General features: G+C 32.5%; 1 long non-coding RNA gene across 1 annotated transcript in view; it reads right to left on the bottom strand.

The window, feature by feature from the left end:
• Positions 1-5,458: 5,458 nt before the first annotated feature.
• The window catches only part of LOC141558207 (uncharacterized), a 111,165-nt gene continuing 90,037 nt past the window's right edge, over positions 5,459-26,586 (bottom strand). The window contains exon 10 of the long non-coding RNA XR_012486992.1: positions 5,459-6,881. This is a non-coding gene — a long non-coding RNA (uncharacterized LOC141558207). The remainder of the gene's footprint in view (positions 6,882-26,586) is intronic.

Genomic DNA, 26,586 nt, shown 5'->3' with positions numbered 1-26,586 from the left:
AGGCAAGGTAATGCTTAAGATTTTGCAAGCTAGGCTTCAGCAATATATGAACCAAGAATTACCAAAACTGTGGACTGGTTTTTGAAGAGGCAGAACTAGAGACCAAAGTGTCAACATTTATTGGATTATGGAAAAGAGGTCTAATCAGTTACTACTTAAAAAAATTTATTCAAACCATTCTCTGAAAGTCAAATACTTAAGCTGAAGTTTAAATGCTTTGTCCACATAATAAAAAGACTGGATTCATTGGAAAAGACTTTGATGCTGGGAAAGATTGAAGGCAAAAGGAAAATGACACAGCAAAGGATGAGATGGATTCATAGTGTCGTGGAAACAACAAATATGAACTTAGACAAATTTCCAGAGATAGTGGAGGAAATAAAGGTCTGGTGTGCTTATGGTCCATGAGGTAATAAAAAGTCAGACTTGAATGAACATTAACAACCAAAACAATGAAGTGCCCAAAGATCTGGAGCATTTTAAACTATTCTGTCTCTGTTAAGATGCCTATCTACTCTTGGATCCACCTTCACAGTTCAGGCTACATTCAGTAATGATACTGATAATATTTTTTAGAGTTCTTTAAGGTTTTCAAAATGCTTTACACATGTCCAATCCTCATAACAACCCTGAGAGATAGGTCTTATTATTATCTGATGCATTGAAGCACAGAGACATTGAGTGATTCTCTTATGGTCACAAAGCTAATAAGTATCTGAGATGGGATACAGGTCTTTTTCTGAATCCAAGACCAGCATCCTATACACTGCTCTCCACTTAACTACCTCTAGCAGCAATACAAGGAAAGTACCCTGAGAAAAACTGCTTAATGCTTAGGTTTTGGCTCTTTTCTCTGGACAATTGTATAAATAGAATGGTATCAATATACAATATGAACCAAGTATATAAGTCAGGTATTTATTTCAGAAATACACACTTCCAAAATGTCAAACACAAAAATTCATAAAAACACATTGACAGACTTCAAACAATTCAAAAGCAATTGTTATATACTCTTGGGAGGATAAGACTTCAACATCATAACATGAAAGTTGCAGATAACTCTAGAATAACCAGAACTGTCCAAACAACTCTATATTTTCTAAAATGATAGGGCAGGGCTTGGGCTGACTCTTATCTATGATTATCTTCTCCATTTCAGAAAGGACCTTTCAATCAGGCAGTTCCTACTGATCTAGAATCTTCAATCTCTCAAATTCAAGAGAATATGCCTAAGACAGTACATATCTCTCAAGGGATTGCTGCTCCATCACCTATAATCGGATATAGAAACACAAAACCGAAGAGAGATGTAGAAGTCTAGGCTGAAGTTCATTCATTGAGCCTTGCTTCTCCAGCTGCCATGGGATGAGTTGCCATATGATGGGATAGAGGAAGGGTGGCAATACCCATCCCCATCTCTCTGTTCACATATTTCCTGTCCTTTCAAAGAAGCCCAGATGATAATCACCTATTCTGCATGCAACAAGAAAGAGAGAAATGATAGACTGTACAGTTTTTATTTGACCTGGTGACCGAAAGGTGAATTGTAGGTGAATTAATTATACTCCAATGTCAAGTGTAAAATAAGTAACAAACTTTTCTATTTCATTCTGAAATGCGCTAGAAACCCTTAGGGGAGTCTACTGATTATACCATTGAGGTTTGTATGAACCAACTAGGGTAAATAATTAGACTATATTTTTAATTAATATATCCATGCCTTCTAGCACAACTATATTTAAAATTATTAAAGTATAGAAGATGATAAAAAACCACTTTTATTAATGATGAAACTGGTAAGAACAATGACAGCTTTTTCTGATTTACAAAAATGTTCCATAAATTTGGTATTTCTAAACCAAAAAGTCTCTTGGCATCTTCAAAGGAAGTTTTCACTTCAGCAAATACTTTTGGTTGTGCCAATGTGAAAGTCTGACTTTACCAGGAAAAATAAACACCATGCAAATTGAAGTCAGGTGCCATGCATTTTGAGTTGGCAAAACTACAAAACTTCAAAAAATTGATGTGAATTTTATGGGAAAGATGACAATTAACACAGATTTTATAATGGGCAAAGTTTCATTTTTTTCATTAAGCTTCATAAAATATAGAGTCATGCAAAAGCCAGTTCAATTAAAATATGAACTTTTCATTATTTTTAAACATATTTTAGCTGCTTTTAAATGATGGAAGTGTTAAGTGTTTTACCAACCCAAGAATTTTCACACCTTCCTAATTTAAACCAGCTTTGCTTTATAATTTAGTCAAACAGGGTATTATTCATATTTGCTAGTTCTTCCAAAAAAATTGATGATATATTAACTAGCTACCATATAGGCATTAAGTATTTCCTAAACTATATTTCTTTACTTTTAGAAGTTCAGCTTACAATAACTTCATTGGTAATTAGTTCAGCAAGCCCTGAGAGAGGATATCATGGTTTATGTTTTGTTTGGTTTAGTTTTTTTAGTACATAAAATCTTGGTACTAAATAGATAATGAAATATTGATATATACATGTTAGTTTATTTTATTCTATTAAACAATTTTCTGTATATGTACAAAAAGGATAGGGAAATAATTGATGCTTATAAGGACCCAAGAAATTGTAAAATGATAAAGAACTTTGAATAATAAAAGAAAAATTAAATGATATTTTATAGTTTTAGCATTAAATATTATTTAGTTTCTGGGGTGGCTAGGTGGCGCAGTGGATAGAGCACCAGCCTTGAAGTCAGGAGGACCTGAGTTCAGATGTGGCCTCAGACACTTAAGACTTCCTAGCTGTGTGACCATGGGCAAGTCACTTAACCCCAACTGCCTCAGCAAAAAAAAAAAAAAAAAAAAAAAAAAAAAAAAAAAATTATTTAGTGTCTTGTGCACCATTGGGCAATGAAAAATAAAAAGTATATATAATAAAATAAAGAATGATGCCATTTAAAAAATGTTAAGCTATGTATAGAATTATAATATTTTAGAATTATTATCATCAAGTACATCAAGATGAGAAAACTGAGGTCCATGAAGGTCCAATGAATACTAATAATCTCACTTTTCCTCATCATTGAATCATAAAGTTTGTGTCAAAAGGGACCTTGGCAGCCATTGAGTCCAACTCATTCATTTTACAAATGAAGTGGCACAGAGAAACTAAGTGATTTGACTGAGGTCAAACAGTAAATATCTAAAGTAGGATTTGAATCCAGGTCTTTCTGACTCTGAGTCTAATGTCCCTTGTTTGTACTAATAGAATATGTGAACAATAATTGCTACTATCTAGAACTTAGTTAGGCCTTCCAGTGTGTTAGATAATCCTACATGGAATATGTGAGTCTACAGACAGCATTCACATAAGATAAAAAGGAATTAAGGTGTTATTATCTAAATCAGAGGAGAGATACTAATATTATAAAATTTCAGAACTATCAAAGTATCAGAGAAAATTTAAATTTCTAATTGAACTTTAGTACAATGCCTGAAATATGGCTATAATTTAATAAATGTTCTGTCATTCTCTCTAGATAGATAGATAAATATAGACATATAGATATATAGATATACATATATAGATGTGTCTTCTAAGATGTTTTTAATACTCTCTATTCTTCTTCTTCTTCTCATTCTGATTGCCCAATATGATGCCATTTATAAAACTGATGCTTTCTATCCTATCACCATCATCATCACTCATGGAAATATTTAAACAGCAGATTCAAAACTGATCTCTGTGGAAGCTTTGCTTTATAATGACTAACAGTAATTCTTCTCCAAATATCTATTCATCTAAACATTATATTTTCTTGTTCACAGATGATCATGTCACATAGTATCAACTCAAAGGTCTTGCCTAAATCAAATTTGATTGTACTCGTTTCCTCCTTTTAAACTAAAAGACTTTTCATGCTGCCATTCTCATTCCCAATAGGGAAAAAAATCATGTTGTTTGGAATTGGATGAACTCTTTAAGGCCTTAAGTAAATTTAATTAATAACCTCCTCTAGAATATTAATCAGTACCCCAGTGGCTAGAAGGCTGATAGTTCCAAGAAATTATTGAGTCTCTTTACTACTCACTGATAGATCTATTAAAAACAACTCACTGATTCTAAATAGTTTTGGAAAAGCCAGCACTTTGTAATGGGCATGTACAATATATTTTTAATTGCACATTCATCTCTATGACTTAAAACTAAACAGAGAAGTAACTGTTTCAATTAATAACCAAGATCAAAAATAACTTTGGAAAGATACTTAGGAAACAATCTGTCCATGCCATTTTTCCTATAGAGCTATATATAATAGGGTGAAGTTACAGAGCTTTATTCCCAGAGCATGACATTTGGAGGATACTGATAGCACTCACAGCCCTTCAGTAGTATAGAAACTATGTGATCAAGAAAAAAAATAGTTAAATGCTGAATAGCAACCGGATAGCAATCTTCCTACCACAAGCCACTGCAATCTATGCAACCTTGAATTTATGGCCAATGGAACACTGTCATCCCACTTTTACTCCTCCTCCCCACCACCAAAGTTTAACCTCATGGTATTGGGGAAAAGGATAGTAGAGTAGAAAGAGTGCTGAATTTGAAGTTGGAAAGACTTGCATTCAAATCACACCTGTGACACTTATTAGCTGCATGACCTTATGCAGATCATTTAACTTCTTTAAATCTTAGTTTCCTTGCCTATAAAATGACATCAAATCTGATTATTTTTAAGTTTCCTACTAGCTTTAAACAATTAATCCTATAATCCTACCACACAGGGTCATTAAGAGACTAAAAAATTTTTTTGCATTTAATTTAAGTTGCATTTAAATTGCTTTTTAAAACTTAGAGTAATATATAAGTGCCAATTATTCATATTATTATTCGGCCTACATTCAGAGCTTTCTATCTTAATTGGACTTTCTAATGTATGTATGGGGTTCTGATTATGGAAACCCAGTAACCTCCATATCAAAATGATAGTAGGCTTCAGAGGAAGACTTCAGTAGAGATAATATAGTATAGGAAAAACAATTGTATTATTTACAAAAATCATCTTTGTAATATGTGTGTGGATATAGACATATACATAATGTACACTATACAGTTTTAAGCTTTGACAAATTAAACATCAGGAATTTATCCTGATACTGCATTGTATGTGTGTGTGTGTGTATATATATATAAATATATATATATATATATGTTCTTGTGTATATGTGTGTATACATACACACAAATTCATACATATACTTACATATACACATAAATATATAGTATATGTAACATAAAACATAAATGTATATTCTATAGAGAGAGATATACATATATGTGTGTATATTTATTATTATAATCAATTAATTCTTCAGTAAATGATAGAATAAGGTTATTTTTCCTCTAAAGTTAGAAAACATACATCTATTATGATATCATGAATTTCACTTTAAAAAAACTGAATCTCTGAAATGTGTTTTTTTTTCCTTCTTTTATTTTCAATCAATATACATTTTCCTTATAAAGAACATGTATTATTGAACAAAAATCAGAGAAAAATAAAGCAGGAGGGTATTCCAAGAGAATACAAAAACTCTATAAATCTGTAAAATGCTTGCTTATTAGCATAATTATTTACTCTTACCTCAGACTAACACAAGATTGCAAATTTTCCAAAGTCAAATTTCCTATTTTTTTGACCTCTGTTATTCAGAACTTCTTTAAAAGATAACTTATACACAATAACCAGTCTGCTCCCTAAAGGAATAACTAATCCTCAAGATCTTAGAAAAAGCCAGGGCCTGTTAAAAAAAGCAATTCTTTTTTTGGTTCATATTTCAAACACGCCCTTTTGTATAAAAACAGATCCCCGCTTTTTTCCTTTTAGGGACACCTGCACTTACTCTCTCACAGAAGCAGCATTTAACCACCTAAGCTGCTGTTTAAGAGCACTGAACCTAGGAAAACATTTCACATCCCATTTCCGTTTTCTGAGGGCAGGTCCTCTCTATGAGTACAAAAGTGCTGTAGAGCTAGGACAGAAAGAAGATTTGCTGGCCTAATAGAAGTAAACAGGCTCTGAATGACAAAGGTGAGTCCTTTCCTTCATACCCTTATTCCCAAAGGGAATTTGACACAGATAAACAAAAAGAGAGAGAGAAAATAAAGGCAAACTAGACATCTTTTCCACTATTGAAGCATTTTTTAAAGGTTTTCAAACTTTCTGCAAAAGTAATCAAAGGGAAAGAAATTTTAAAAGAAAAAAATCAAAACCTGTTCCCTACTGTTGCTAACTCTCCCTTAAAATAATTCTGGAAAAATTATTCTCCCTCTTTTTCTTATCCTAATCTTTTTTCATAAAAGCTCTCATAAAAAGGAATCATTGCTCTTCCTTAGTCATATAGATTTCCTTTAGCAAATGCCATTGTCCTGAACTGTATTTTAATCTTGTTCTCTGGAAATGTACATAATCTTGGGTTCTGCTTATTTTTTAAACAGTTTATGTCTATCATAAACCATAGAATGAATGAATTCCTATGAGTCTTTTCATTGATCAAGTGAAAGGAAGAAAGGCTTTAGTTTTGAAGGAGATATTTGTACAACAGTGAATCCTTTATTAGAACCCTTTATTTTAAAGAAATTAAGTAATCACTTTGGGGAAAAAAAGTACCACTATTCTATTATCAAACCTGTGACACTCATGGAAAAATCTTGATATAGGTAAAGAAGCATCCTAGTCTTCCCTGTTCCCACTTTACCAGCCTCTGCTTTTGGTGGTTATTTTTCAAACCCACAGGGAAATGTGACTTTTATAGTAACTGGGAGTATTTACCTATGTCTTCACTTCCAAATCACCATCAGCCCAAAGCAGAGAACCTTATATTTACTCTAACACCTGCAGAAAGAAACAAGAAACAACAGGAATCAGAGTTAACATTAATCTTTCCAGTGGTCTTTCATTACTTTGCCAATAAGACGATCTTCTTCACACCACACTTCGATATATTTGACATCTGTCATAAAACTCAGGTCAGGAATATCTGTCTTGTGTTAAAATAAGTCATTCTATAGAGACCCTTACCCTGCTGTTAGGGTCCTGCCAGATATAATTATTGACGTATTGTCAACACATCCAGCCTACCATATTAATAGGAGCCATAAATTACTGGTTCTGTTTCCCCTGTTCCTAGCAAAGAAATAAGGTAACACTTAACAGGACCAGAAAAAGAAATAGAGATGTTAAAAACTAAAGTGGCAGCTGTAGTCAAAGTGATGACTTACAGCTAAAATCTCCCTCTTTTTAATATGTTTGGAAGGTTAGTAGACATGTTAATACATGTGTTTCCAAGTGTGGAGACCCTCACATTCTTATCAAATTTTGCTTGCAGGAATATTGTGTTTTTGTTGAGTTTATGGCCTGGGGGAAGAGCATGGAAGTACAATGTACCAATCTAGATTTCCTAGAAACTTGTGACTCAATCTCCTCACAGGTATCTTTCTGACTCTCAAGAGGATGTTCGCAGATACCCATCCACATAGCCATTGCAATTTTAAGTGATCATAACTGTTTCCTAGAGAGGAGATTTAAAAGAAAAAGCTCTGTTTCTCAAGATTGGGATTGGGAAAGTACTCTAATTTTTCTCACAATGGCTTTTGAAATCAAAAAAGTTAAATCTTCCACTCTCCTCCTGCCCATATCATTTCACAATCTGTGTGATCTTCTACATATTAGTGCTGGATGAGGAGAGGCTATGCACATATATACCTATTATTATATTAGTCTTCTTTTTCCTTTAAAGCAGGGGAAATGTGGGCACATCTATTTTAAAAAAATAGATTCTGGAATATTGTTGACATCCTTGCACCCACCTTGTTTTTTCCCGCATATGTATGCAAATGTCTCATTTTGGAAACATTTACCACTGAAATTACATGTTCATAGTTAAGATTATACCAAATAAAACATTTGTTGAAATAAATTTATTGTTTGGACAGGCTTTTTGGTATTGATAAAGCCAATGACTCATTTCTGTAGGTAGCATAATCATTTAGGCAGTCCAAGCAATTTCATGGGTAGAAGAGAAACATTTCTGAGGACTCTGGGTGAATGAGCTGGGAAATGAAATGCTAGAACTTAAGTACAACTTTCAGGGTGACCCAAATCATTAGAAGAGGCTGGGCAATAGATTACTTGTTCAATAACTCAGTTATCAGGAGCAAACTTAAGCAAAACCTAGAAGTGTCAACAATTTAGTTTCTTAATGGGTGGCAGGTGGGGGAAGGGCAGGGTGGAGATAAGTGCCCAGAATGTTGAACAAAGGGTAAGGAGCCTGGTATGTCAAGTTGACCTTGGCTAAGTTCTACTTAACATTCAGTACCTTATTACCTACCTGATAGCTTTGTTTGTGTGCACACACACAATCTTCTTGTCAACCATATGGATCAGAAATAGATTATGTTAGCTGGTGAAACTGAATAACATGTAGAGAAAAATTAAGCCTCTTCTAACCCAGAAAAACATTTCTTACTTTATCTTTTGATAGAACATTCTAAAAACAAAACTTAAAACATCTTTGTTGGCAGTATTCTTATAATTAGAAATAAAGACTTCTTTGAAAGAGATGATGTAGCAATTTTTAGAATGGGAGATTAACTGTATGGGAGGCAAAGGAAATGGCCCATTTCCCCTTGTCCAATCCACTAAACTCAAACTTCCCCAAGACTGTCAGTGGATTTGAAGTCAGCGGAAGTGGCTAATTTTATGACCAATAACAACATTGGTGGTTATGGATGTTAAGATAAGGGTAATGAAACTCATACTTTTAACAATAAGCAGATCATTTTCCGGGTTTAAGAGTACCACATAGCATATGGATTTTGGAATATTACCCCCCCACAATCAGTATAAAAATCTACATTCATCATCAGATTCCCAAGTCTCATGCTCTTATGAGTAGTATATTTTATTTTCATTCATTTAAATCAGCTTCAAAAATTTTAGATATAACTAATTCCAAAATTTGGACCACAAATAAATAGTTTTTCATTAGTATTACTTCTGAGTCTTCCCAGAAATGAAGAAATTTGTTTTTCTCAACTGGGTGAAGAAGATTCAATCCACTAGCCAGTGTTGTTAGCAATGTAACATGGTTCCATGTGTAATGGACTGCTAAAGAGTGCATCCCTGCTAAATTGTCCAAGATATGCCAAAGGAAGAACTTCACACATGTGTTCACTTTCTCTTTCATGTGTGAAGTACCTAAACAGGATTATTTCACTAGGTTTTGGTGCCAGTAATAATGGAAGCCATCCCATGAAGAATGTTCATTTTGCACTGGCAACCATCAAGTGATTGACATACCATAGAACATTAAGTACTTTTCACATCAAGACTTTGGCATGTGGCTTGCTAAAGAAAAAAAAATCTATTCTATTAAATTCCTTCCACACATAGCAGATGTGTTCTAGAAGCATTATGCAACTGTCTTGCCAGATTTCAACATGATCTCTGATGCCCATCATTGGTAGGAACTAATTGATGGCTCTTTTAATATGAATGAATACAAGACCATACATTGTTTTCTCTCTAGAAATACCCTGCCTTTATTACATAGGCAAAGGAACTGTGTTCATATCCCAGATCTCAGGATGGACATTAGTGGTAGTTTGTATCAGTTTACCAGTGTCTAGAAATGGTGACTTTTTCTCCTCCCCTTCCCTTTTCTTTGAAACAACAGGATTGCTTCTACACAAATGTTTTTAGGGAAGGCTTGGAATTTTTAATGTCACATTCACTATTATTGTTAGTGAGGGTCTGTTTTAGTTTTTATTACATTCAGTCCTCCAACCAGGTGGCTAATGTTTAGATTATATGCAAAAAACAAATCATTTCACCTGATTTGGAAATGTTTAAATGCTCTTAGGACCACACACTTCCAGAAAGTTGTTTGTACCTTTTTAAGCCTAAATCGAGTCTGCCTGCATGAGTGCCTGTGGGTGGGGAAAGACTGGATACTATTACCCTGATGGAGGATGATAATATTTCTACCAATTGTTAAGCTGCTTAAATCTCCTCTCCACTTCAGGAGTGTTTTAGCATATCGTTTTCTAAAAATCGTACTCAATATGCCTTAGGAAAAGTAAGATTCAATACTGTGTTCATGTGAGATTATCTAGGACTAAGCTGCCAGGCAAGAATCTCTGTCTCACTCAGTAAGTCTCTCTATAAATGCTTCTTTATAAACCTCTTGGGGGGAAGTGGGTCACTTGATGTTGTTTCAGTGCATCTGGAAAATAGTTATTGGGAAGAAAGTCAGAGCTCTTTGTACAGGGTTTCAAGGGATTGAATGAAAACATGGATGTGACATAGCAAATTGTATGGAAACATCCACTTGTGTGTAACCACCCAAACTAGTCATTATCTGCTCTTAGTTCAAGTAAGAAATGTCTGGCAAAGATACTGGGATCAAATGTATCTTATTGCTCTTTCTAAAGTTGAAATTTTTTTTCTGATGTTTTGGAAAAAGCAGAAAAGTTAGTTGGGCCTAAAGTGAATGTGTACTTAATGTCCCAAATGAATTCAAGAACTGAGAATTTAATGTCAAGAGAACTGGGAAAGGCAGCAACTGAATGTGAGAAGCTCCCCACATTAAGAGGGTAAGGAGAAAATAGAGTCAACCAAAGAATATAGGAAGACAGAGATAGATATGTCAACTACTTTACAAAATAATCAAAATCAACCAGTACAAGAGCTCTTCATAAATTATTTTTTGAACATTTAGATCAGCCTTCTTCTAAAAAGCCGCTGGTAGGAAAAATTCAAGATTTTAAGTTGGACAATACCATTGCTCTGAACCTGAAACAGTAGAATTTCCTAAATGTCTTGGCTAATGCTGTGTGGTTCATACTTTTCATAAAATATTAATTAAAAGAACACATGAGCACTTTTCATTACAGAATACACCGAGACTTAAAATAACTGGTTGTTGATGTAGTCAGATTGCTTTTTACTTCTTTCTTAGCACAAGATGCCAGGCTGTTCCTTCAAATTAAGACAATATGTTTATAGTGATGAACCTTATTGGCCATCTATCTTCCTTTTGTAATCTGGCTCTCATCAAGCTGAAATGAAGCCATTTCTTCTGACTGTGGCTGATTAAACACAGAGTAAACCTAGATCTCTGAGGAGGCTCTAATGATTCTCCACAGAGCTAATGTCAGCCCAGCACCTGCAGTATTCAACTTCCCCACTTCCATCATAAAATGAAGCATCTGTTACAGTAAAGTGTTACCTTTTTATCATCCACTGTATCTTTCCATTTGCTTTTTCCCTTGCTCGTTTGGTATAAATTGTTGCTGTTTTGTGGGTAACAAATAGTCAGTAAAGAAATTCTGTAGTTACTGGGGCTTATACGGGATACACAAAGTTTAAGATACTTGTGACTTGCATAAATGACTCATGTCCAAGGTTCTCTTATTTAAATAAAAATAGGTTAGGTAGAAAGAAATTAAGGTAACTCCTTTCCAAATTTAGTAATAAAAATATACTTCCTTTTTGAATCAACATATCATTCCTGATTCTTCTGTATTATGCATTATTTTTCCCTCTTTTATTCATTTCATCAAAAGTTTGATGCTGTCTAAGTAAACTTCTGAAGGATTTAATTTCCACTTATTGATATTTTAGGTTAAGGTCACCGTTTGAAAAACCCATGGAAAAAATATAATAAAACGTATTATTAGTTCTCAAAACCAGCTGCAATCATTCATAAACCTAAGAATAGTCTCATCTTACCAGTCTGAGAAGAGGCCCTTCTCCTATGCTTGTAAGATTAGTAAAACAGGTTACTAGACAAGGAAAAGAAGGTTCCTATCTTTTTTCCCCCAGGGGCGTAAATTTGGACTATTCAAAGCACAAAATTGATCATTATCATTATCAAAACTGTAAATGAAAAGAGAGAAAAGTTAGTCTAGGAGATATTTACAAATACTAAAGGTAGTTCTGCTTATAAAATAAAGGCTTTGTAGGAACTGGCAGAGAGCAAACCGGCAATTGAAAATGATCCGAAGTTGTGTTGAAAAAGCTTAGAGACCTTTGAATGTGGAGCAGTTTTATGAATAAAGTAGAAAACGTGGTCATTCAGGGCTTGACAACTCTGGGTTAGTTTTACAAATTATTTTTTTAAATTTCTAATGAATATAATGCAGAGAGGAAGATTATTACTACATCAGGACTTCTTGTTTCCTTTCCTTTGCAAATATTCTCTTATTTGCTATTAATTGCATAAGCTTCCATTGACAGTCAAGTATATAATATAATATAAAAATTTTAAAACTTAGTTATTTAAAGGATTCTTCTATAGTTTGCTTCAGAAAAAATTACTAAATGATTCTGGGCAAATCACTTAACTTTTTCCTTCTGATTCTTCATGTGTAAAATAGAGATGATAATGATGATAATAGCTTCTATCTCAGAGGAAACTTATAAAGGCAAAGTGATAAAATATGGGTGAAACCCTTTGAAAGCCCTAAAGAACTATATTGCAAATTATTGTTAGATTATTAGACAGAAAGATTTCATCCTAGCCATTGAAAAAGTTCATCATTCCTTTGTCACTGGGAAGATATCAACACCATCTCATATGTAAAATTAAATTATTTCATTGAGCACTGTACTAGAAATGTAGAATGGATACTTGATAATCTAATATATAATGTTATTATTATGTCTTTGGGCAGGGAAATAGAAAGCCAAACAACTAAGATTTATTAAATGTCTGCTATATACCCAGCATTGTGCTAAGCCCTGAGGATAAAAAAAAAATTAAAAAGCAAAAAATAATCCCTATTCTAAAGGAAATCTAGTGAGGGAGAAAATATATAACTATATACAAAAAGATCTATAAAGATAAATTTAGGAGTAGGGTTGAGGTAGGTTGAGTAGTCTTAGAAAGAAAATATTAACATTAAGGAGGCCTGGAAACAGATTCTCATAGAAGGTGGGATTGTGGCTGAGACTTGAAGCTAGGGAAGTTATAGTGGAGATGACACCGAAAGAGGATTTCAAGCATGGAGACAATCAGTGAAAATGCTTGAAGTGGGAAAATGGAGTGTCCTGTGAAAGGAATAGCAAGAAGACCAGTATCACAGGATTGCAAAGAACATAGAGGAGGAGTAAGAGTTCTTAATCTGGAGTTTGTGAACTTTAAACCTGTGGTTCAATATAATTGGTTCTTTTAAATCCTTTGTATTTTGTTTTATGCTTTTTAAAATCTTATTCTGAATAGGCTTCATGAGACTGCTGGCATAATCCGTGATAGAAAAAACATTTTAAGAAACCATTCTTTGGAAGGATGAATCAGCTCACTAGGTAAGGTCCATTATCTGACCAATGGTACACTATTCATATTTATAGAGGCAGAATATTTCAAAGTAATTTTTTTATTGAATTGATCAGTTAGCCTGCATAATTAGCAACACTGGTGAAGTAACTAACAGTTTGAGATCTCTGCATATTTCAATTATTTAGTGTTGTTTTTTTTTCTTACTTTGTGTTTTTCCTGCTTTCTCATTCTATACTGTTATGATTATATGCACACCTGTCTCATACTATTTTTCCTTTTTATTAGAATGTCAGCTAAATGGAATCAATGTCTTCCCCTTAATACTTAGCATAATGACTTACACAGAACAAGCGCTCAATAAAAGTCTGTGGAATTAAATAGTATTGAACTGAACCCATTGGACTGAAAGTTATGAAAATTCTCTCTGAACAGGTCTATGTACATAGGACTAGCACTTAGGTGATAGGGGAAATCTCTTCAAGAGAGTCCTATTGTGAAACATGCAAACCCTTGCTTGCAACATTTGTCATTGTTCATTTGTTTGCTCTGAAGACAAGATGCCAGTTCTAATGGAGAAATCTTGTGTTACTTTCTTTGATGCAAAGTCTACTTCTCTAGACCCTGTAAAGTTATATGTGTGTCAGCCATTCCTTCCCACCCCCCACCAATTCAAAATTGACTATATGTTAGCAACAGTTTGACTTGCTAGGTCAAGCTATGACAATATCAATTTGTTAGTTATTTCAAAAACACTTAAAGATTATGTCTAAATACTTCTTTAAGATTTGTAAATTATTTCACATTTACTATCTCATTCAATCCTCACAATTATCCTAAGAAATGATTAATATTATTTCTTCATTTTATAAATGAGCAAACTGTGACTGAATGAGGCGAAGGCCTCCACAATTAGTTTGTGTTTGAGGTGGTGCCAGATCTATGTCTTTCTGACTCTGTACCCCTGTTCTGCCCACAAAAACATACTTTCTCTTATAATTATAAGTGAAATCTATATATCATTTTAATATTCATAAAATGTTTTCAATTCTTCGTATCATTTGATCCTCACAATAACCTTATAATGTAGTTGCTGCACATATGAGTAACCCATTCTCCAGATAAGGAAATTAAGACACAGAATAATATTCTCAGAATCACATAGTAATTGTCTGAGATGATATTTGAATGCAGGTCTTTTTGATTTCAAGCACAGTAATCTATCTCCTATGTCAAGCTGCCCCAAAGTTTATGATGGGGAAAAAACAAAAAGTCATTTACATGGACTTGTTTGTGTTCTTCTCTATCTTACCACATAAAAAACTTTCTGCTGAGTATACATCCAAAATACAACTACTAATTAATTGGTTGGTTTTTCTTTTCTTCCACCATTTTTCCCCAAGTTCAATATAAAATAAAAAGAATACTAAGTGGGAAAAAGAGAGAAAATGGAGAGAAAACAATTCTTCCTTTATATAAAAGTTCCACATAAGCTTACAGTATTAGACATTCTAAGGATGAATCTGGGAGATGTCTCAGATTATATATATATATATCTGCCTGTATAATTCACACTCCATTGGCCAAGACTAGTATTTCATAAATCTACCAGATCATAGCCTTGACTGACAGAAGTCATATATCTTTAACACAAAGTAAAGAACCTGTGTTATTGACTAAAGGTTTTTATCAAGAACCAGGCCCATTTGACATCGCCTCACCTCTACTTAAATGATACTTACAGCACAGTCAGAAATGCATTTAATCCAAAAAGGTAAAAATTTCTGGAATTAGGAAACAGAACTTCCCTCTCTTTCTTGAGAGTTGTGGTAGAAAACAAGCTCACTCCATCCAAGGCAAGCTGAAGCTTTAATGGTAAGAGAAGATGAAAATGCATTTATTGCTGCTGTAGTTCAAAATTTCCATCTTACTACATTTGAACATGGATTTGGAGTTTACTAAAATAGCATAAGCTCTGCTGCCAACAAGATCATATAACCTTAACACAAAGTAAATATGAAAGTAAAAAAGAAATGTAACCTTTTTTAAAGTTCTCTCTATGCAAATATCATGCAGAAGTCACTGACTGTAAAACATTCCTATAGTTCTTCAATATCAGAACCACCTCAACAAGTTATTAGTGTGAGTCTATCCTTATGATTTTTAAAAAATATATATATTGTAGAGTTTGTATGACTGTGTGATCTTAGTGAAATTCCATAGTCTAATGCCACAGGGTAATATTAGCAAAGTCTCCAAATGTCAAATTACAGGGAAAAGATATGATGTGCCCAAATACTTCCAGGTCTTTTTGCTTTATAAACTTTGAACCAAATTTTTACTTTGCCCTCAAGGCATTTTTCAAAACAATGAAAGAAATTAAATAAGAGTTGTGTCTGAGATGGGTAGGAAGATATTCAGTTATCCTAGTCATAGTAAGTACTTCCTAAACATAAACAGATCATTAATTTTTTTTTGTTTTGAATTTTTCTTTGGTATGGTATACAGAAAATCAGTCCTTTACGTTATTATTGGCTATAATCATATTGAATGCTATGTTTGACCTGGGTTACCATTTCTTAGGGGGGAAAAACAATTTAAAGATATACTATAAGTAAGGTATGTTTTCAGTATATTTTCAAATAATAGCATGTCCTGCTTTAATGCAGCTTCCAATAGTACCTATTTTATAATAAAAAAACAATTTAAGTCCTAGAAATAATCAGGTTCTCTAGTGAATTAAAATGTATTTGAAACTTATTATAAAGCCTCAAAGTTATGGCTCACCTTAATGTGTGTTAATTAACTATTAACTGATTCTAAGTCCAGAATGTGGCAGGTGTTTTGTGATCATTCAAAGGACTCAAAACTAAATACCATTAATAAGGAAATACAGAAGTGATGGTAAGATACAGAAATCATAAAAATTCCTTGACCATTTCTATGCATTGTAATATCAGATAGCATCTAATGTCATCTACTCAATAATCAAGTAAAAGAAGAGAAATTCTATCTAAATTAAACTTCCCCCAAAATATACTGTATCCCTTTTATATAAATATATTGAGATCTTAATTTGATAATAATAATAATAATTATAATAATAAACAACTAACATTTACATAGTACCTACTATGTACCAGACACTGTACTAAGGACTTCATAGGTATTACCTCATTTTATCTTTACAAGAACCCTAGGAAGTAAATACTGTTATTACCCCTATTTTGTGGATGAAAAAAACTGAAAATAGACCATAAGTGACTTTCCCAAGGTCATATAGGCAGTAAATTATCTGAGGTACTAGTTAATCCTGGACAAATAGAGTTGTAAAGATGCATATTTTCCTATTCCTAGCTTCAATGGTTATTCAAGTATATTACATGTGAAACTATATATAAGCCTTTGGGATTTTTTTTAATTCTAAGAAACATGATAATATCAAGTTGTTGGAGGATGGGTGACAGGCTTGAAGCGAGAAAGACCTGGGTTCAAATCTAATCTCAGACACTTTGGTTTTGTGACCCTAAGCAAGTCACTTAATCTCTGCATGACCCAATTTCCTTAATCATAAAATCGGAATAGTAACAGCATGTACCTCACAGGGTTGCTGTAAGGCTTAAAGGAGATAATTAGTTCACTGCGTGGCATACAGTAGGCACTTCATTACCTCTTATCCTCATTACCTCTTCTCTTGGCTTTAAAGAAGAGAAAATTTTTTTCTCCCTTATTTGCAGAAATGTGCTATTCTGGGTATGGAACATTATATATACTTTCAGTCTTTGTTGTTAAATTGGTTAGTTTTACTACTTTTGTTTTATTCTTTCTATTCTTGTTATTCTTTCTGATAGAAAATAGAGGATCTATTCATAACAAATGGTTATATAAAAATAAAGGATTTTGATTTAAAAATAGAGGATGGCAATAGAAATTAATTTTAAAAGAAAAATCTACACACATATAAAACATTTGACTATATTAGGTTCTATTATTAAACTTATATCCAAATAAATATCAGGAATACCAAATTTACTAAATCATTTGGAAGATCTATTTTGAGAATATTGTCAATGGCCAGAAATAAATTTGTTAGAGAATGCTTCAGAGTATTCTTCAGGTAAATATCAGTGACATAAGAAGGGGAAGAAAAATCAAATCATTATTCTCAACACAATTTTCAATCTTGTGCGATGGTCTGTTTATGAGGATCATAACCATAACTATAGCTTTATTGCATAGTCAAGATGCCATTCATGTATAGTGTTGTTCAGGGCATACCTAATTTAAATATGAGATCTTTCCTTTTGTTACCTTCCAGAAAAATCATGTCTTATCCAATCGTTCAGTACATTCAATATGGAGATCCAGTACCAATTTCAGTTGGTTTCATCAGTGACTTATCACTATACTCTAAAAAGCTTTGATTTTATTGGTGTAAATACTCTTTCCAAAGATACAAATCACAGCATATGACTTGTTAGCTAATCAGTAAGAGTCACTGAGGCTGAAATTTCCATTACCCTGCAACCAACCTAATGATGATCTTCTTTGATGTTAACTACTTGATCCTCCAAAATAGACATACAGTTAGTCACTAGGCTCATATTTAAAGTCTTTACATCTTTGTAGAACCAGAAAAAGCTTCTATTCTATCAGCATTATCTTCAAGATCCTTAAAACACATTAACAAAGAGCCATCCAAGTAATACATTAATGGGGAATTGGTTTCATGATACATCACTTCAATTAAAAAAAGTTTTTCAAAAAAGTTACATAAGAGAGAGAAAAGCAACTCTTCATGCTATTATTGGTTCATTATATCAATAAATAAGTCTGAAATATCGGAACAGTTTTATTTGGATAAATACAAATTGCTTTTGCTATGACTAAGTAGCACACAAAAATATTCTCTGGCAAAGCCCAAACAAGAGGAAGGAAATTACAAATAATTCATAACTAAGGTGATGTAACTGAGGATTTGTCACAAAGCATCAAAATTTAGAGACTGACAGCACTTATATTCTTTTAGCCATGAAGATATAAAGATATACATATATACATATATATACATATATATATTATTGCATAATAATCAAGAATAATTTGTTAAGAGGAAGTCTGTTTAATTGTGTACAATTCATTGTCACCCCATTTTGGGGTTTTCTTGGAAAAGATACTGAAATGCTTTTCTATTTCCTTCTCCAACTCATTTACTGATGAAACTGAGGCAAACAGCGTTAAGTGACTTGCCTAGGCTCTCACAACTCCTAAGTATCTCAGGCTGGATTTTAACTCATGACAATGAGTTTTCCTGATTCCAAACTCAGTGCTCTATCTACTGTGCCATCTAGCTTGCTAATGAAATAGAATAAGCTACTTCCCACCCCCTAGTTCACAATAGCTGAACTTCTCTTCCTCTATTTGCAGCAGGATGGCTTCATGGGTCCTTCTGAAAAGGATTGGAAATTCTGCTTTTTACCTTCTTCCCATAAATGAATTTGTCTTACTACATTGATTTAAGGATAACTTTCATGCTGCTTATCTCGGATACAAAAGAATACTAGTTATAGTTCTACCCTGGAGTTGCTGCCTCAGTAGCAATTAAATTCCCTCAAAAGTTAGAAAACAAATTAAAATAAATTTTATGAATGTAAAATCAAAGATAACATTAAATATGAAATATCAGTTGAATTATGGATGGTGATGACATAATCAAACAAAAAATACTTACTAAGCAAGTACTATGTCCCAAATATTGCATTAGTTAATGGGGATATAATGACAAAAAACTGAAATTATATATGGCATTTTGGGTGCATATTATATTTACTCTATTATTCAAAAATATAAAAAATAGTATAAAGCAAAAGTAAAATACAATCAATTCCAATAGACTTCTTCAGTGCATTATATCTCCCAAGTTAATGGAGTTGGATTAAATAAAATACTTTTTTCATGCTATTTCAAAAAATGTGTATGTGGACTTCTTGTAAAACTCAACATCAACAAAGAAATAAGACAATAAACTATTGAAGTTATTTCAGATAATTTTATTCTATACCTGTTTGATAGAGTTTCATTTTGAAACTGTAATTTAAAAAATTGGGCCCAAAGTTTTCAGGAACATAATTTCGAAGATATTGTTAGATTTTATGGGGGACACTAAGGATATTGCTGGATTTGATTCCCAGTGACAATTCTTATCATTATCAGAATACTTGTTGTTTTTAAATTCAAAACACCAAAATTTTTTGATTTAGCTAAATAATGCTTATGTAGAGTCTACAATGTGTGCAGTGCTTCATATATATAATGTTTTTCATTCAACCTCTAGAAAAATGAAGGGAGTTTCCCTGCAGTCATCTCTAACACAAAAATTTCCTTCTGCGCTTTTCCACACAAAAGTCCCATTGATTAGTATAGTAGTTATACTCATGTACAGGGCCTAAGAGTTGGAGCTCTAGTCAACTTTGAACTGGTTTAACAAGAATGATTACCACACCTTCTGAGAGCTCCACAATGCCTTAACCACTAAATATTGTATCTGCAAAGTAAGTTGGAAAAAATTAGACAAGATTCCTTAGGTTATTGCAGTCTGAAAAGATTGGGAATAAAAATGAGAACAACTGAACTTTTCTTAAACCATCCTATTTCATTCAAGTTTCACATTATTTTGAGTACCCTGAAATTCAATCAATAAAAATAAATCTACTCTTCACATACATTATAAAAAGGGGGGAAATCAACATGATAGACTATTCCCACTGATGTAGTATAAGAAAGGCAAAAGGTATATTGGGAAAAACACTGACCTGGGAGTCAGTTAAAAGTTTTTAGTCCTAGAACTGTAATTTTAAAAGTGTGTGACTTTGGGCCTCAGTTTCCTCATCTACAAAAAGAGGGGATTAGAATAGATGATTTATTAAATAACCATTTTTTAAGTCACTATGCTCAAAGCACTATGATCTGTATGGTCCTTTCTAGTTCTAAAAATTTTAATTAGATGATTCTAAGAATGTTATCATCGTCATCATTTGCTTAGTTTGAATTGTGCATATGTCATGAAGCTAATGAAAATAAAAAAGATTCCTCATCTATTGGAAATTAAGTATATATTTGTAATTTTTGTTCTTTTTCAAGGAAGTAGATGAATACCTTCTTCCCTCTGGTTTTAAGGTGCCCAAATCCCAAAAGGCAAGCTTATTAAATATAAGGCAAATAGGCACTAAAGAATTAGGATATTCCCATGGACCAAGAATTCTCCTGCTTAGTCCTTGCAGCAGGAAATAATCAGAGGTGAGGGAAAAGAGACATTTGTCTAGGTGCCAGTGGATATTAACCTCTACTCTCTCCTCTTATGCAGACTGCTTAACAGCTGCCATCTGCCTGCAAATATTCTTTGAACAAACCCCAACTCAGAGTAAATCACTAGGGGTGTCTGATATCTGGCCTGGGGTTGTTTATGTGGATATGAGAACAAAGATAAAAGCTTGAAATATGCCAAATAAAGATTAAAAGCATATATTGATAACATGCTTACTACTGAAATACATAGTTGTGGTATAAAGAAGACTGCCAATTGACTAATCCAAGAGACCAGGGACTTCTGAAGGACCATTCACTCTTACAGGTCTCTAAGCCATCATTTATTCATCAGAGTAATTTATTAAATGTTATTCCAGCAAGTAGCTTACTCAGGAGGATCAGACCTACTGGTTCTTTCTGCTTGCCTATGAATAGAGCATCAACATTTTGATTTTAAGATAAAATTCTAACTGATAATTTTTTTAAAAGTCTGAAAAGTAGCAAAAAATATTTTAAGTAGGCACAGGCACTAAATGCTTTCGTTTTTTGTTAGATTAGGAATAATGAGATCACTCTCTCCTTTCCTAGTTAACAGGAAAGAAACATTTATAAAATACAAAAAATGTACTGTATGAATGCATTTATAGCATCTAACAGAAATGGTGAACACATAATAGCATCAGAAATATTAATTGCTACATATGACATTTTTGTTAACAAGGAAAATTCATTCTGAGATATATAAAGCAAAAAAAATGTACAAGTTTGAATTGTCAGTTTTAGAAGGATATGGAGAATTTGAAGAATGTTCAAAGAAGTGCTTCCAAAATAAATGGATGGTTAGAAAATAGGCCCTTAAAATAATAGATGAATTAATGGATTTCTTCTGTTTGAATGAAATAGAATTGGCCGGTAACAATCTCCATTTGAGAAAAACTTTTTGATTGTGATACCTTCAAATTACCTTAAAATATTTAAATGAACCTATCTAAAGGCAGTGGAATGGACTAGAACAGAGATGTCAAACTTAATCTCTGGACTATGGCCTGAACCAAAATAAAATATAATTGGAGTATGTTAAACACAACAAAATTACCATATGGCAAAGATAATGTTAATTTGTGGTTTTCTAAGTCAATATACAACCCACAGGAATCAATTTCTATTTGATTTTGATACCACTAGATTAAAGGATTCTAGAACTGGCATTAAGACCTAAATTTGTCTGATTCTAGTCATCTGTTAAATGAGAGAAAATAAGAATAATGTCATGAAATTTGGTCAGAATATCTTATTCCATGAGAGTTAAACACATTTTTTAAAAGTCCACCACCCCCTTCTCTCTCCAAAAATACATTTTGAAATGTGCTGGGCACACAAAAGGAAATTTTGGCTTTTTAATACTTTATTTCCATCAAGTAATGATAAGTTTTAGCGAAGAGGAAAGGATTTCTAGTTTGAACCTCCCTGCCATCTTCCATCCAGCAATGGATTAGTCACAAGGTTCCTTCATTTTTGGCTGTTAGAAAGAATGAGATCACATTCTTTATTCACATAGTTAACAGTAGCATTATCATTCCACATACTCTCAAACAATAAGGGAAATTTCATTGTAAATTGGAATCTATTCTCTTTCCTTTGTAATACATTCAAAAATTTATTCAGTATTGTGCTTTTGCAATTTTATATGAACCATTATAAAAAGATGCATAATAGTATATAGTTTTAAAAGCTACATGGACAAATGAATGTTCTTTTTTGTTTCTATATTTCCTGAATATTCTCTAGTTTTATTCTTTGCAATACCTTCTGCACCTACCTTTGGTCAAGATAGTTGTTGACCATTTGCTATTTTGAAATGTCCTACACAATGAATTGCCTCTTTTGTAAATAAAAAAGTTAGGTGATTATTGGAATCAGTATTTCAAAATACTGTATTTGAATTATAGCAAGTCAGTAGCACTCTCTTTAGGGGCAAAGAAACAGAATTAATTTATTATCTGTTGAACAAATTTAAATCATGGGCAAGGTGATAGTTTGATTGCAAAACTTTCAAGTTCCTATTGTAAGAATAGTCTTTCACTTTACTTTTAATTTTGTTAGCTTTCTTTTCTTACAGTTACACACAAATATTACAGAGAATGCTTATACTCGAAATAATTAACCCCTAATTCCTGCCAAAGGAGATAGTGTATTCTAATAAAGTATGTGTGGACTCAGAAGTCTAAGTTTAAGACCTAACTTAGCCATCTCTTAACTAGACAATTCTATTCCTATCTTCTATCCTGGGCAGATAATATATCTTCATATAAAGTGAAAATTATAACAATTATACCACTTATTCTAAAATGTTATAATGAGCATCAGATGAGACATAAAGTACTCTGAGCCTCTATAAAAAATAAAAAATAAATTGGATTTAATTGTCTTATTTTTAACTTTGTAGAGTTAATTTATTCTTATTGCTATCTTATTGTCATCTAAACGCCAGCCTGACTCTCACATTATTTTTATAATTTAACTTCTGATTTACCTACTCTTCATCTTCACTCCTTTGTTACCTCATGTTTCTCAAAAATAAGACACATTTGGAACTAAAATTAAACGTGTTATCTCACCTTTAAACTGAAGCTCTTTTCAGAATTAACTGTATGATACATTATAATACAATCCATTTATAAAGGCATATTATCATATAAATAATGATATTTTATAACTTTAAGGAGCTAAAAAATGGCTTTACAGCACTCAAAGGGAGACTTTAAAATTCATTTTTGAAAACAGAAATCATTCTTTTCTCCCACTGAAACACTGAAGAATTCATGCAAGAAATTACCACTTGTGTCAGAGAAGTATTACACACATAAATACCTATGAATCACTGTTTAGGATTATTAAGAAGACATTTCCTTCTAATACCAAATACTTTGCATTAAAATAATATTCCAAAACACAAGAATAAAATAGAAACACTTTGTTAAGAAAGGCCCATTGCAAATTAGCCATAGGTTTGTATAAAGTAAATCTTCATTTCCCCATTTCCATTCAGAGTGTGAATTCTTTTTCATGCCTCTATGAATTAATTGAAATAAGATGCATTCTGCACAGATAAGAAGAGTCAATTCCCATCAGGTAAAGAACAAAGCTTGTTGATCACCTTATTGCCAATCAGAAATAAAAACAGATGTATTGAAATAGAAAGGAAATAGTAAAACAAACATATCAAATATTCAAATTAACCAAAAAATTAATTAAAGTTATATGCATTCTATCCTCCAATTAAACTAAAACTTGGTCATTCTTGTTCCTCCTATGACTCCTTTATGATAGATAGATAGATAGATAGATAGATAGATAGATAGATATAGATATAGATATAGTTTGTATATATGTGTGTTTATATGTATACATGTATATTAAATCTCCCTTCCCTTCTTTCAATTGTCATCCTGAGGTAGGCCTTTACCACCTCATATTTGCAATTGCTACAATAGATTATTGATTGGTCTCTTTGCCACAAATCTCTATCCATTCTGGTCTATTCTCTACTCAAATGTCAAAGTGATCTTCCTGAAGCATAGAACTGACTATGTTACCCTATTCAATAAATTCCAATGATTCTCAATTACTTCTAAGATCAAATACAAAATCCACTCTTTGATTTTTAAAGTTCTTTATTTCTTTACCTTCTAGTCTTTTAAAACTTTACTATTCTCCATGTTTTATTTAAGATTATACAAATTAGTTTATATTTGAAAAATGCTTCTATTGGTTACTATTTTTCTTCATTTGGCAATTAAATAAAGTATTTCTTGACTTCAAACATGTTGAAATAATCTTATAGAGAAAGATGGTAGAAATTCATGAACAGTATTTCCTCATAAAATAAGGAGAATTAAGGGGAGAAGGAGAAGTATAAAGAAAGCTCAGTGAGTAATTCAACTAAGGGCATTTAAAGATGACACTTGGAAGACAATAGATTAAAGATATATAAATACATCAGTACCTCTTTACAATTTATATTCTTGGAGAATTGACATGCAGTGTGGGTATCAGAGTTGGGATTTGAACTCAGGTCTTCTAGATTAAAGTTAAGCTCTCTGTTATACCATGCTGTCCCTTATGGTATCAAAGGGCATAGATTAATTGAATTTGCTAGGTTTTATTAAGTTCTTTGTAAATCTTAATTTTATCATCCTCTATAATGGATGTTGCTACATAAGCTTCAATTATTTTCATGCTGGTCTTTTTGTAGAAACTTATCATGAATAATACAATATAAGGTGATCAGATGTTCCATGAAATAGTTCTTGTTGCTAATAGACCCACAATGAAACCAACTCCAGTTGCCTCTCCAAAGAGAATTTGTGAATTATTCTTCTAGTTATTGCCAAGTTCCCAAATATTTTCTCCCATTTTAATTTTTATAATTAAAATACCAAGATTTTTACAATTCAGTTTCTCTACTAGCATATCTATTCTAGATTTTAAAGAGTTACTTTTCCTAGGAGTAAGTTGGTTAATCATTGAATAAGGATGTCACAAATAAAATATATAGAGTTAATATGTGGCGTTAATACTTCATGGTTCTAAGCACCCTTTATGCTCAATTCTGATGCTTTGTCATTCTCTCTGCAGAAATGGAACGATACTTCAAAACAGAGAAGGTGATTTTTTGGGGGGTGGGAGTTGGTTATGTAGGTTACCAAGGCCAAAAACTTGATACATCACCAAGTGGCAAATTAATTTATTTAATTGGTGTTGAGCCTCTACATTTATGGCTAGACTAGTATTAGGAAAATAGATGTAGTATCGATATGTACCCAGAGCCCTTCCAGAATGATAAAATCTGCTTGTATTCCAAGGGAATGAACTCTGAACAGCAAGGCATTAGAGTAGGACTTTGTAGAAGGAAATAGACATAAGAATGAAATACTCAAAAATTTGACCTAGAATCACACAGATCTGGAATTATCTAGAATTTAGAATCACACAGAAAAGTGTGAGCCAGTGAACTCATCAATGTATTATGAACAGAAGAGTACAGAACTGTGAACTTTAAATCTGTTCTCTCACTGACTTGCTCACTCGAATTCTGGAGGAAAAAAAAAAAACATAGAATAGGTATGTGTTTCAACTTAAACATGTTTTTTCAAAAAAAGGATGTGAGAGAACAATTAATCTCATCCCTCCTTGGCATAATTTCAAAACAAAACTAAGAATTATAAATCACTTTACAGATTTGTAAAATAATCTAAATGCATAATAATTATAAGCATAATTATAATGACAAAAATATGTAAATTTAAAATAGTGAACCTTTCCAAAAAAAAAAAAAAGTATGACATTTGACTAGTTACACTTACACTTGGTTATTCTTTACCTTTATGCATTAGCTAAACCAATTTCTTTGCAAACAAAATTTTATCTTGGAACTAATTATAAGTGACAAAGTTGTAAAAATTAGTAAAAGCAGCAGTTAAAAGGATTTAAGATAATACTGGGGGGGGTAAAAAGTTTGGATTACTATTGTCATAAATGCAGAAAAATCTGGAAGAGAATTTTTTTTAACCAATACAGATCTGTACCTTTTCTGAAATGATATTCTTTCTTGAAGCAATTAGAGGTTAAACAACTTACTTAGGATCACAAAGTCATAGGAAGGACTTGAGCCTGCCTCCAAAGACAACTCTTTGTCTACCCCAACATGGGGCTTCTAAACACTAAGAATGATAGAAATTCAGACTCGCCCTGGATTTTACTAATGATATTCCTAATATCTGAATTATCAAATGGGGTTGACTTTAGACCATACTCTGTCTCCTTTAAGTGGAGTCTCTTTGGAAAGGAAGAAAAATGTGTGTGTGTGTATGTGTGTGTGTGTGTGTGTGTGTGTGTGTGTGTGTGTGTGTGTGTGTAATAACATCAGTTATAAAACGTGCTAAAATTTTACAT

The sequence above is a fragment of the Sminthopsis crassicaudata genome, chromosome 2 (genome assembly GCF_048593235.1).
Source record: "Sminthopsis crassicaudata isolate SCR6 chromosome 2, ASM4859323v1, whole genome shotgun sequence".
Taxonomy (NCBI): domain Eukaryota; kingdom Metazoa; phylum Chordata; class Mammalia; order Dasyuromorphia; family Dasyuridae; genus Sminthopsis; species Sminthopsis crassicaudata.
This window is presented reverse-complemented; position numbering and strand designations above follow the sequence as displayed.